The sequence below is a fragment of the Suricata suricatta genome, chromosome 8 (genome assembly GCF_006229205.1).
Source record: "Suricata suricatta isolate VVHF042 chromosome 8, meerkat_22Aug2017_6uvM2_HiC, whole genome shotgun sequence".
Lineage (NCBI taxonomy): Eukaryota > Metazoa > Chordata > Mammalia > Carnivora > Herpestidae > Suricata > Suricata suricatta.
Genome location: NC_043707.1, coordinates 44,686,859 through 44,699,002, shown reverse-complemented (window position 1 = coordinate 44,699,002; position 12,144 = coordinate 44,686,859). Strand labels below are relative to the sequence as shown.

The following is a 12,144-nucleotide window of genomic DNA, read 5'->3' as shown; positions in this document are numbered from 1 at the left end:
GTAGCTGTTACGATTTACCTCACCACACTGTTTCAGCCTCTCTCTGAGGTTATCACTGCCTACTGATGATTTTAAGAGTCTCATGCTCTCTGACTGAGCTAGCCGGGCGCCCCTACTGATGATTTTAAATACAAAAGGCAGCAACATAGTTTCAGCAGACTCAAAGCACTGTGAAGCAGAATTTAGGATGCTCAGAAATGTGACCTTATGCCTCTACTTCTTCTCCCAGACTCACTGGTGTGTGATCTATGATCAGAGACTCCTGGGGAGAAAGAGAGAAGTTCCATCAGAATTTTTTCTTTGAGGGGGTCACAGTCATCTTCTGATACAGCGTGTGCTTCAGGAAAAGTCTCCCCCCACCCCCACCACATTATCCATTTCCATATGCCTTCTTCAATTTCTTGGTGTTCCCTTCCTATTTTTCCATCGGTTGTTTCACTGATACCAGTTTTTCTTTTCTTTCTTATGTAGTCCATTTTTCAAGTGTGCTACTCTGTATAAGGGCATTAGGGCAAATGTGCCAAAGGACAAGCCTGATAACTTGGGTCAGAATATCAGCCTTTCTAGTAAGAGGTTGAGACGAGTACAGAGCCTCTTGGTTCATCAGAGGGAAGACGTGCTTTGGGGACCACGTGGTTAGTGGGCTGGACTCAGGAGATTTCTGGCAACCAAATTTCCTGAGGACAACATGGAGAACATACATTTTCTATACCTGTGTGCCTTCCTCACACCTGAAGCTAAGGGAGTTAAAAATATACCTCAGGGGTGCCCAAAGGAACTTTCTTAGACATGTTGCAAAATTCAGTCGAGTTCAACATACTGTCAAATCTGATTCTCTCTGGAAAAAATCTACAAGGTCACAGGTCACTAGAACCGTGGCCAAAGAAGGGCAGTGCAGTCTCCCTGGAATGGCTGCAAATTCAAATAGTTTGTCCCCTCATCTGCTCATTCTGTAACCATCGTACCACATGTCCTGAATGTTTGTTTGAAAAACAAGATGTGTTAAAACTATAAGGCAAGAAAGGACAGTATGCTAGTCCTGTCCGTAGGTCACCCAGAATAAAGGTCAGGACTAGCAACTCTCTGCTGGAATGCGTATGTCTTCAGCACTAGACGGCAAAGTGAGATTCTTCAAACAGGACAGTAATGATTTGGTATGGACATGGCCAAACCTCCTGGCCTTTATCTCTGAACGCAATGTCCTAGTCTGCTCTAATTCATTCCGTGACATATCTGCTTGAGGAATCTTGACACTTTCGTCACTTCTTTTCTCTATCTCCAGGTCGGTTGCCAACCCTTGCTAACACTGCAGCAGGATGTAATCACTGACCAAAACTCACAGGACTTTGTGAACTGCTTCTGTTGCACTGTGTTCTTTTCAGGAATTTGCCTTGGCAAAGTCCTTGCATTTATTTTATTAGACTTGGGTGAGCAGAAGCCTTTCTTAAAAGATGTAATTCTGGTGAATTCTTACAATATCCAGAGTCAGGGGGTTGATCTTGATTTACAAAGGATGTGATGATGACTCTTTTCTAGTTGGATATTGTGCTTTCTTAGTTTCTAACTTACCTTCAGCTATGGTTTGAGGTGATACAGTATTAGACAAGAATAGCCCTAGAGATAAAGGCCCAAATAGGTCAGGAAATGGAGAAACTGAGGTTCAAATCCAGGTCTTGTCATTCCAGAGCCCTGTGTTCTTTCTGCAACACTCTAACAAGTTAAGTGCAATGAACAAGGAAAAGAAGAAGAAAAAGAATCATCAGCCCTTAAAATTTAGCACACTATTAGGCCTTTCTTTCTAAACTGGGACAGACACTCTCCTTTACCAAACAACGCATTTTTGATGAAGATATATCCATCTTTTATACCTTCTTTGCAAATAACTCATTCCATTCCCAAAGTCATTTAGCTATTTAGATATGTAAACAGGGCAAGACTGATTTTCCTGCCTCTTCTTCCTACATTTTCTCCCCTCTGGTTGTAATGCCTGGCATTATAGAGAGATGCCACCTTGCCTTTCATAATAATATTACAATATAAAGAAAAAAAAAACCCACAAGCCCAAAACATAAAAATGGGTGTCAAACAGTTAAATACTGCTCATAGCCTAGCAGTAAGTAGGCTATTTTTGAAAGGTAGTGTAGTCAAGGAGTACAGATTTATAAGGTCATGTTGAGAAGTAACTATAAAAGGTAGGGCTTCAAATTAATGTGAGAAATCAAGACGGCAGTTAGCCCAAATATTTATTAAAAGTAGTTAGTACAGGTACTGTGCTCAGCACTGTGAATACTGAGCTGTTCAAAACAGACACTGCACAGAGTGCCCTCCTTGAGCGCACAGTCTAGATGCGAAGTCTCTGTCTTTCACCAAAACCTACCAGGAAGGTTAATAAGTCTCCTTTTGTTATTGCAAAAAACATGTAGAAAATATGACCTAGCAGGCTGCATCCAAAGCCCTGTTTGAAGAATTGTCTAACATTGGTCAATCTGGTTACTGCAAGGATTTCCCAAGGAGCGAATAGGGAGAGAAATGTCTACAGCAATAGAAATACAGCTGTTGAAGATTCTACATCTTTTTTGAGGATTCTACATGTTAAAACTTAAAATGAGAGCAACTACCTACAGCGACAAATAGCCCTCTGAGATGCATTGCTGTGTAATACAGAGGTCACCTGTCTCTGAGGACTGGAGGTGTCCCATACCAGCCGGGATCACACAAGCAGATGGACGATACAGACTGGCATGATGAAGAAGGATCCAGATGAGCATGAGGTTCTCACAAATCATGGACTGGCCTCCTGATGACATTCTGCTGGAAGAGGGACTGAACCATCACAAATACAAGCGGGGAGCTGGTGGCTCCCTTTCTGAGGAGGGGCATGTGGTGCCAAAACAAGCTCAAGGGGCAGATGTTAGTATTTAAGGAAAGACTGTGGAATGTGATACAGGGCACTTTGGACAAGGAAGATTTTAGACTCCTATGGAAAATAGTGAAGTGCACGGCAAGAGGGTTCAGAATCACAGTCTAGCCCCGAGTAGGTAGAAAGTCTATGTACTTATCACCACGCAGCAAGTGGATCAATGACTTAGTGTGCTTCCAGACATTCACGTATCAGAGATAGGGCAGTCATGGGGAGTTAGACCAACACAAAATGCACTGCTATTACTATTAGGTTCTAGCACTTTTCTCTGCTTAGCCCAGGAGGGCACCCTGGTCATTCTCATTACAGCGATACAAGCATTTGGGATCAGTTAATATCCAAACATAACCTTTCTTCAGCACTTGGACTAAGCTTTTCTGAGTTCTCTTATGAATGGGGGAGGACCTATTAACTTGTTGCCTATCAAGGTTCTCCCCAGATGCTGGAGCAAGTAAAGAGGAACTTGCAGGTAGGTGATTATGTTTTAGTACAGACAGGAGGACTGACAGGCTAGGCGGGCAAGAACTGACAGAACAGACATCTGCCTGGTCTCCCCGGCCAAGGATTTTGTCCATCCCCTGTTGTGACAGAATTGGTCATTAACATCAGATTCACACTTGTCATGCGTGTTTACAAATGTCCCCAGCAGGCTAGAAGATGCATGAAATTGACCCTCTTGTGCAAGACTGTATTCCTACAGCCCAGTGCATGGCGCTCTTCACAAGGATTTTCTGAGTAGGTAGTAAACTTGTGCCTGATAAGTGTTTAGTAGGACCAATAGAGTAGCACGGATTCAGTTGCTCACAACTGTGACTGATTCTTATTGTGTGTGGTGGTTATGTTCTAAGTTGCTGGGACACTAAATCAGTGAATCCTGAAACACTGCTGCTAGGAAAATATGAGGTTCCATTGAGCCTCTGGTCAAAACCATTTTCATCAACCAACCAATCCGAAACTTTGTTTTCTGTATGTTCCTGTTAACACTGGACTCGTTGCCAACAGCACGGTACAACTCATGTCTGAACGGAGCTCATCGAGCCCATTTATTTCTTCCATAAGGAACATCGCAGCCTTCTTGAGTTTAGGAATACCAGACAGCACTTGAGTGCTGCGCTGGGAGCCATTTTAAACAGAGAAATCAACAGAGAACAAAAATGCAAAACACATGGCATTAAATGAACCAAAACCTGGAGACTTGTTTATGGCACAGGAGGTAGACGAGAAGGCAGAGCGCCATCTTGTTCCACCGCAATTATTTTGCTGTCGTGAGGGAGAAAATACAGAACGTCTTTGGTGTGATGGAGAAGAGTAATGGACCCAAGAGGTAGCTCACAGTTAGCATCCGGGTCCTCGCAGATCCAAGCACACGGGACCTCTTGAAAAGCTATGTTCATCTGGGGATGATTACATAAAGACAAGAGACATTTGGGATGTGAGCGTTTAACTAAATAATCACCAGGTTATAAAATGTGAGGTTTAGCAGGTAGTTGTTGAGCACTGAAATAGACAAATTTGGAACAAACGAATTATATCTCACAGAGTAAAAATAAAAAATAACTGATGGCATAAGCTTGGAATAGCTTCATAAGTTCAGACATTCACAGGTGGATATTAAGGAAAGGCAAGGAAGTGTTAAGGAATTCTTGAGAATGCACACTGAATTGTTTGGACTCTGCGGAGGTGATGTGACATGAGCATCTCTGGTCTGTCTCTTAGCCCGACAGAAGAGGCCTGCTGACGACAGTGCCCATGATTGTGTCGGGGAGCTTTACCTGAGAGTAGCTCTATCAGTGTGTGCTTGTGTGTGCATGAAGGCCCAGCTGTCAGAAAGGAACAGCTCTGACCTCTTAGGCTTTCTGGCTCATCTTACGGGGGCCTCCGCCTCACCATCCCAGAAGACCACGCAACACTCCTCTGCAAGGCTCTGTCATCATCTCAGAGCCTTCCCACAGGTTTCCACACCTTGTTGGGCTTGGCAGAAGAGCAGCTTCTTTCTACCTCCAGGTCTAGTATTTGGTCACTAATGAGGCAATTTGGGACCTGAAACCCAATCCTCACTTAACCCTTCCTGGGGGCGGGGGAAGCAAATTCGGCTGTGCATAAAAATGTATTATACAGGGATCCTCTTAATTCTTATGCCATTCCTGCTCCTGTGGGTCATCAAGCAGTTTCCAAATCCTGATTGATCAAATGATTCTCCTGCTTTGGATCTTACTTCTTGGAAACCATAAGCATAAATACATTTTTTTTCTGTTTCAGCAATTATTTAAAAATCTGCTATATGTCAAGGAGACATTGAGAATACTGTATTGAATCAAACAGAAAGGTCTACTTCCCTACTCATATATATGAATGTGACAATAAATGTAGTATTTAAACTGGTGCGGCACTGACCAATCAGAAGAGGTGCTAGCCATAGTCTTGGTGCAGTGTTCCAGGAGGGCCAGTGGTATTAACCTCTTAGTTGCTGGAGTTGTGTGGAGATGCAGGGAACCAGGGGGAAGGATGGGGGTGGTAAATGGCATTTGCAGGGCTCAGGGTGGCAGCTATTTCCCAACTCTTTGGAAGTATTTCCACACCTTTAACAACTGATGTGGCTGAATACGAGCCCTGGTAATAAGTGCCATGGGGAATATTAAATGGCATGGCACAACCGAAGTGTGAATAGAGTGAAACAGGAGAATTCATGGTTTAGAATGTAACTTCCTTGGGGCGGGGAGGGGGGATGCAGTAAAGGGAGTCCAGAGGGAGGAGCACGTGAGTGCAGTACCTGAATGTTTTCTTAAGTCTCCATCAGCAACAGACTTTGTTTATATAGCATGTGAAAACAAAGTACCCTTAATCTTACTGTTCACCTGAAATGAGTCATGATCTCAAGGTCCTGATGTAAATGGTGAAACTATGTAAAGAGCAGGTGCTTTCGAGGAGGAGATAGAAATCGGTCACATCTGAATTTAATGTCTAAATATTAATAACCCTCTCTCTCAATGTCTTAACAGGAGACCGGGGGATGGGATGGGATGCTGTAAGTAAAGGACCAGAAGGGACGCAGCAGAAGGCGGACCCCGAGTAATGCTCTGGACTCGGATCTGGTTGGCTCGTGAGCAGTGGGCTGTGGATGTTTCCCTCATGACCGTGGTTCTGAAGACAAAAAAATTCGCATGTTAGTCTTAAACAGGCTGTGGTTCCTCACTTTTCATGTTGAAGCACTTGGGACCAATAAAAGTCATTTTTTAAGTAATGATTTTTGAGGAAGTGACTTTTAAGGGAATCAGGTTTTGAGAACTCCTCCTGGGAGCTATGAGTGACTGCAGAAAAGTAAACATTTTAGGCCTCAATGTGTAGTGCCCTTAATAGCATCATTTTAAGAAAAGGAAAGAAGACATCTCCGAATACTATTTCCACGCTTATGATAAGAATTCTTATCGGTATTATTCGGAATATGTGAACAGCATCTTCTTTCAAGAGTTGGCTAAATACTTAATGTAAGGTTTCTTAGTTTGATATTTATCTGGAGAGATGATCTAGACCTTTAAAATAAATTGTTTCTTAGAGGTATCCCTGATGTAAGAAAGGATTAAGAACCACTGGCATAATGAAAAATTAATTCATTCATTCCACAGGCATTTATGCAATGTCTATCACATACCAGGTACTAATCGGCACTGGGGATGGAGCACATAATGAGTCCAATGAGGTCCCCAATCCCATGCTGTCTGTATTCTACTGAGTGGGCTGAGAGGGTTTATGGAATCAGGCACCAGCGTGTAGATACTGGTATTGTAACCCTGACCAGGTTTTTTGCTTCTCTGAGCTTTATCTGTAAAGCAGGAATAAGAGGATAAGAACAAAAATGAGTTGAATATCTAGTACAAAGGTATAAATTCAATAAATAATAATTATTATTAAACTCCCATCACCTGGAGGAAGTAGGTATGGGTCAGAGAGGTAGCACTCCTTCATTTTTATGGACAGAAAGGTTAAGCTCAAAATAGTTGCATGAATTGTGTCAGGCAAGGGAGTGATTAATGTAGCTATGATCTGGGCGAGTTGATACGTAGACCAGCTCTTGATTTTCTTCCTCCAAATTGCTTTTTCTTAATTAGGCTTCTGCTGGATTCATTAGTTTTAGAGAACCACTGATTTATTTAAAACAGGGGTTGGCAAATGACGGCCCACTGCCTATTTTCATATGGCCCTCAAGCTAAGCAACTTTTGTAGTTCTAAATAGGTTGAAACCAAAGAGAAATATTATTTTGTTATACTTGAGAAATTGTTTGAACGTTACATTCCAGTCTCCAATGGAACACAGGCACACCCATTTGTTCAAGTCCTGTCCATGGCTGCTTTCATGCCACAGAGGCAAGGCTCAATGGTTGTGACAGAGACCGTATGGCCTGAAAAGCCTAAAATATTTATGATCTGGCCCTTTACCAAAAATAGTTTGCCAACCCCTAATTTAAAATGTCATTTTCTCTTGAAGGAAAGACTTACCAAATACATCATACATCTTCTGAATTGGGAATGTGACATGATTTAAAATTAAAGAGCCAAGTCTATAGAATAAGTCTGGAAAGTGAGACATTTTGATCGCAGCAATTAGAATATTTAAATGATATACTAGCTAATGTTTATGAGACTTTTGGAAGTTTTAAGTCATTTGATCCTCAGAATAACTCGAAGAGGTAAAGCACTCTTTACATATGAGAGGGCTGCAATTTAAAGAGGTTGGGAAACATGTCCAGGTCATATAGCCTGTAAACGGCTGAGCTGGGATTTGAATTGAGGCCTATGCTTCTATCTACCAGACTAATGCCATACAACGGAGAGCCCAATAGCTTAAGGAAGACACTCTGTATAGGTACCTTTATCCAATCTTCTGTGCCTTTCCAAAACTTATTCCCTGAAATTACCTTGTGGTTTGTTTCTTTACTTCTCCAAGAGTCTTCTCGTTTTTTTCTTCTGTAAAATGGGGGAAATACCTAACCTGCAAGTTTATGGTAAGAGTTAGGGATATTTACAATGCTTGGTATCCTGTAAATGACAGCTGCTATTATTTCATTACTATGGTGTAGGAAATGTTTTTGTAAAATGCACGTGTAGCAAATCTGCTAACAAGACTCTAGAGGCAGAGAAAAGTATAATTAAATATGTTCCCTTGTTCCTGAAAGGCCCAGCAATCAGTCCCAGGCTGGCAGCTGCCTAAATTAGGCAGCTTCTTCTCCAGGAGAGGGTTCTGCACCCATGGTGAAGGAGCAATACATGTCTGCTGAAGGTGGGATCAAGGGGTGGTGATCCACTCTAGGGGTCAGGTCTTCACAACAGATGGACACACTCGCTACTGTCCAAGTGTGGGCCCCACGACGGGAGAATCGACACCACACGTGGAGAGGAAGCAGCTCCCGCGCTGCAGAGGAGACAGGAGAGGCGGCACTTGGGAGGTTAGGGGAGAGTAAACAGCTGTATGTTCTACGTTAGAATGCTCTCTTGTGTGGAAGGAAATGGGGAAGATTGGCCAACAAGAAAGGGGTATGCCACTACTTTGAGCCCCCTGGTTGGTGACCAGGGCAAATGCCTGCTGCCTGTTTTCCCTAAAGTCTAGTGTGGTAGTAGGCATTTGCCCTGGTCACCAACTTAGGGATCTCTTTCACGAGGAACACGTCAATTCCTTTCCCAGTGTGGGCCAGGCACTGTGCCAGTGCTGTGACCACATTTTCTCAGGGGATTCTCAGAACCATCTTGTGAAGTATATGTCACGGTCAGCATTTTACAGATCTGAAAACTGAGGCTTAGTATGGCCAAGTGACTCTAGACCCACAACACTGCTGGTAAGCATCAGTCAGGGTTTGAATAGTCTTTTTTTTCCCCCACATTTACTTTTGAGACAAAGAAGACAGAGCACAAACAAGGGAGGGGCAGTGAGAGAGGGAGACACAGAATCAGAAGCAGGCTCCAGGCTCCGAGCTGTCAGCACAGGGCCCTACGTAGGGCCCGAAACCGTGAGATCATGACCTGAGCCAAAGCCGGTCACTCAACCGACTGGACCACCCAGGCGCCCCTGAATCTAGTCTTTTGACACTGAGTCCGCTGCTCTTTGAATTACTCCTCAGTTGCTATGGATGGGGACCTATGTGGGTATTAACTCATCCAACAAACACTTTTTGAGACCCTCTTCTACCAATGGTGGTGCAACACGGACATGTGTCTTAGAGGGAGGAGTAGGAGGGAGGAGAGCGGGGATGGAAAATGACCAGTAATGGGTATGGAGGTTCCATTTAGGGTGCTGGAATGTTCTAAAAGTAGAGAGAGGTGATGGCTGTAGAACACCGAGCATACTAAATACCACGAAAATAAATACACTTTAAATGAACGAATTTTATGGTATGTGACTTATATTTCAATAAAGATACCAACAAAAAGAGAAAAATAAAAAAATGCACATGCCAATAAAGGATATACTCCATAAAATTAGAATAGAAATAGGTATCATCATGAGAGCTTTTATATCCGTAAGAATATAATATAGGATAGTATTATATTACCACTTGATTTTGATACATGTCACAATAAATTATAAACATAAAAACAAAACAAAAAGCCCTAGATGCTGACTGGTCTTACCCTGTGCCATTCTACCACCTTGAACTAAAAACATGGGATTCTTGCCTTTTTCTCACTTCCTGTGTAACTTCCATGGGGGTTATGTGCATGTGGCTCCAAACTACACTTACGAAGACAACATTTTCCATAGCAACAGGATGGACTGAACAAGGAAATGACAGCACCTCGTAGTTCGGGTCTGGCACTGAGTGCTCTGCAAAGGAAACAACTGAGCAGTGTGTCCAGGCTTCACTTACCTAACTTTAAGTTGACTGATAGCCTCTGCTGCTAATTCTTGACCTCTGGTCCTCCCGGGGAACTTGGCTGAGCTAGTACAACTTAGATTAAAAAAAATAATAATAATGAATGATAAATAATAAATTAAAAAATAAACTTGTTTAGAGGACTTGAGAGGGAAGGTCAAAGCCACGCAGCTGTGCAAACATAGTTAAACCAAAGGGCTCTAGCTACCGATGACAAGGTCATCCAGAAATTACCTCCTGTCCCCGTGATCTGGCCAGGAGTGTGATGCTGCTGCCTTACCCCGCCCGGCCTCTACTTCCTCACCTGTTTCACAGTGAGTTTTAACACTTACTTTACTATTAGAAATAAAATTCACAGATAACCACCCACCTACAATGAGATTTTAAAAAACCACTGTAATAATTTATAATCAGCATGTCAAAATGAAAATGTCAGACACATTGTGACTAGAAGACATAATGAAATGGCCAAGTGCTTTGTACGCCTCCTTATAAAAAATAAATTTGGATTTTCTTTAAAATTGAAAGCTGAGAGGCCATTCCAACTGATCTTATTTGTCTTTAATAAGAGAAAGAGGAAAAATAACTTGAAGTAGGGTTCAGAACCGAAATCAAGTAAGAGGCTGCTAACACTGGAGAAGAGCAGGTAACACTGGGCTGATCTGTAATATGAAGCTAGAGCAATTCCCTGATGCTGTGCTACGGGAGGAGGCAGTGAGGTATCACATGTATGGAGAGCCAAACATTCACTGAACTTAAAGATCCTGCAGATGGGGGAAAGAGGCTGGATCAGAAACACAGTAATTTCCACAACATAGGTTACTATTATGCTCCTATATAGGATGTCATAAACAAAATATATTCTTAAAAACAGACCTTATCAAATTCAGTGACAGCCTCATATTTTGTCTATCTCCACTGCCTTAATGATTCTTGCAAGTCTGTTTTAGGAAGTAGGGAAAGAACTTGAATTTGATACATACTATCTCTGTTAATAAAGAACAGAGCTCCTCTTACAACTCCTGGTATTTTCCTCTCAGCACCCAATTAGAAGAAACACAAAACCGAAAAACTCAGCCTACAGATATGCTTGATCATTTCTCAGAACTCCAGAATTTACTTTAGAAAACTAAGAAAAAAGGCTTACTTGAAACTATTTTAAAGGACAGAGCAATTTTAAAAAATATGTTTCACAGGTGAAGATTAACATGTTTGCAGACTATTTCTCAGAACTATCAAGGAATATAATGGTGGGGTGGGGAGGAATTCTTTTTTTCCGCAAAAAGCTGTATTAAGATTCAGGAAGAATCTCATGTTATCATTAGTTACAGATGTTAACTGTGCAAAAAACAATAATGTACAAGTTGAGCCTGACCCTCCTAATACTCTTACTGGACCACAACCTAGTGTGCCAGTCTTGAAAACAATTCATACTTATTTTGTGTCAATTTCTTAGCACATTACACAATTGTTTAAAAAAACCTTAGCCGGGGCACCTGGGTGGCTCAGTTGGTTTAGCATTGGCTTCGGCTCAGGTCATGATCTCACAGTTTGTGGGTTCGAGCCCCGCATTGGGCTCTGTGCTGGCAGCTAGCTCAAAGCCTGGAGCCTGCTTCTGATTATGTGTCTCCCTCTCTCTCTGACCCTCCCCTGCTCACGCTGTCTCTCTCTGTCTCTCAAAAATAAATAAAAAGCATTAAAAAAAAAAAAACAAACCTTAGCCATTTCCCCTCCAGAGAAACATTAATTTTATAGTATTTTTGAAAAAATACAAATTAAAATTAAATAACTTGTTAAATAAGCAATTTATATTGATATTTTGTATTGTTACTTAAAAGAGTATGAGTTTTGAAATCAGGCTTGGATTTGAATCCTGATTCCCTCAATGCAGAAGGTAACATATATAAAGAGCCTGGCAAAGTAGAAGGCACATACTGAGTCCTCAAATGTTAGTTATTATTTTCTTTTTAAATATTTATTTATTTTGAGGTGGGGGAGGGGCAGAGAGCGAGAGAGAGGGAGGGAGGAAGGGAGAATCCCAGGCAGGCTCCACACCCAGCGCAAAGCCTGACACAGGGCTCCATCTCACGACTATGGTCATGAACTCAACCGAAATCAAGAGTTGGACACTAAGTGACTGAGCCACCTAGGCGCCCCAGTTATTTTATTTCTAATCAAAGCAATGGTAGCCACCTTTTATAAACACTTACTATCCATACTTTGTGTTATTGCATTTCTTTCTTCTAATTATTCAATGAGTATTAGTATCCCTGTTTAACACATGAAAACACTGAGGTTCAGGAAAGGTGGAGAACCATGCCCAAGGTCTGAACCCAGGTGTGATAGGGGCCAGAGGACCAC

General features: G+C 42.1%; 1 long non-coding RNA gene across 3 annotated transcripts; it reads right to left on the bottom strand.

Moving 5' to 3' along the window:
* Nucleotides 1-3,936: 3,936 nt before the first annotated feature.
* On the bottom strand, nt 3,937-8,815 carry LOC115299924. Of its 3 annotated transcripts, none has more exons than XR_003912418.1 (3): nt 6,841-8,815; nt 6,570-6,740; nt 3,937-6,061 (listed from the first exon to the last, which is right to left on the bottom strand). It is a non-coding gene; the product is annotated as an uncharacterized LOC115299924 (long non-coding RNA). The 3 variants fall into 3 exon arrangements; XR_003912417.1 differs by having other exon boundaries at nt 7,834-8,815; XR_003912416.1 differs by having other exon boundaries at nt 6,570-8,815.
* Nucleotides 8,816-12,144: the final 3,329 nt, after the last annotated feature.